The sequence below is a fragment of the Formica exsecta genome, unplaced genomic scaffold, assembly GCF_003651465.1.
Source record: "Formica exsecta isolate Colony F162 unplaced genomic scaffold, ASM365146v1 scaffold667, whole genome shotgun sequence".
NCBI lineage: Eukaryota > Metazoa > Arthropoda > Insecta > Hymenoptera > Formicidae > Formica > Formica exsecta.
This window is the reverse complement of record NW_021853430.1, coordinates 258,283-260,131: the sequence shown is the minus strand read 5'-3', so window position 1 is coordinate 260,131 and position 1,849 is coordinate 258,283.

The following is a 1,849-nucleotide window of genomic DNA, read 5'->3' as shown; positions in this document are numbered from 1 at the left end:
CATATCCCCACTTTTTTCCAAAAAGGAACGCCGTTGAAAGATTTAAAATTTTTTCTTTCTAGGTAGTTAGATTAGTTTAAAGAAAACAAAAGAACGCCGACAAAAAAAACCCCGGTTTTTTATTTCTTTTAAGAAAAAAGTAGACAAAAAATATTTTATTTTTTATTACGTTATTACATTATTTACTTAGTTTTATTGCTTAGGTGTTTTTATTATAGAGGTGTCAAAGTAAAGACTTTGTTGTGAAAATCTTTTAAAATTTTCGTAGAAGGGCTAGGATTATGCCAATTAGAAATTCATCCTTTATAACATTTTTCTCTTTACAATATAAGCTATAAAAATTTATTATACGGCTGCTAGGCTTTTATTTACGCTTTGTAACATATTGTAATTGTATTTAGAGAAAAATTTTAGAGAACTTGTAACGATTGTAACGAATCTAATTTCTAGATGATTCTAGATGTTTTTCCGCGTAATTTTTAGCAAGTTGAACAAGATCGAACATGAATTTTTCCTGTAATCATGATTTTTCCTGTTATTTGCCTGTCTGCGCAAACTTTTCCCCCCACTTTTCTTTATATTTCGATATATAAGCAGCACGAGAAGATGCGAATTCTTATTCATTTGAGTTTGCTCGTACGAAAATCTTCCTTTCGGCTTCGATACAAGAATTTGTCGTTGTTGTGACTAGGTATTCACCCAGTTTTATTCGAAAGTGATAACAATGGCTGCCACGAAAGAAGTTTCCAGTGATCAGAAGAATCTAACCGATTTTGTTAAATCTACACATGTTTGCGATATTAGCAAATCGGACAACAAGATCGACATCGATAGAAGAAACGAACAGCGTTATTTATTATTATCGACAACGTATGGTCTTAATTCATCCTGCACTAAAAAGTTACATGTGGGGTTGCAAGCGACAAACGAAGATTGCTTCGTGCCGATTGTTAAATTAACTGGCAATTATATCGATGGAATTTGCTTCGATATGGACAGCTGGCAGCAATTTGCGTCAAACGTCTTTTCGCACAATCGAGATAGATATAAGAGATCAACTAGGACAGAGTATACCATTATATATAATTTGGAAGATGTTTCCCCCGCATTCAAAAATCTGTCAGAGGGAGAAGTGCGCGGACGATATTGTGGTTACCACGGATTTCGAAAATTTGGACTCTTTCATTGCGCATTACGCAACGTATATAAATTAAAATATTGGTTGATCGAGCGAAATAATATCGCCTACGACAATACGAACGTTAGTACTCAAGCTACTTGTGGTTCTCCGGATAAATGGTGTGTAAACACCAGTGACGACGACGACGACGACGACGACGACGACGAGGACAACGACGAGGACGCCGAAAACGAAGACGACGAAAACGAGAAAATCAGTAGCGCGTATGAGATTTCGCGCGATAGAAATGAAATAGAGAAAAAAAATCTGCAAAAATCCGAGCGATCAATAGAAAAAGAAGAAGAGAAATTTGAAAAATCTGAATTATCGTCGTTGATGGATAGAGACAAGCTTGAAGCAACTACTTGTAACGATGCATCCCTCCACCGTTACCCGGCAGCCGATCCGCCGGAAGTCCGCCGCCCGACGGACACCGGTCGGGCAAATGCGGAGGCGCCGAGCGCCCATTTTTAGCTATAAAATGAAAATAACTAAAAATGGGCAGTGCTAGAATAAGGAAACTTTTTTCCCCACTTTATTGTCCTTTTGGAAAACAGTGGGGGGATTATGTATAAATTCTGATTTCCCATGAAAAATCCAACATTAGTTTTCCACCTCTCGAAATTTTTTGCGCGTTAAGTAAAGTGAAGTCCGAGTGCTAGAAAATGT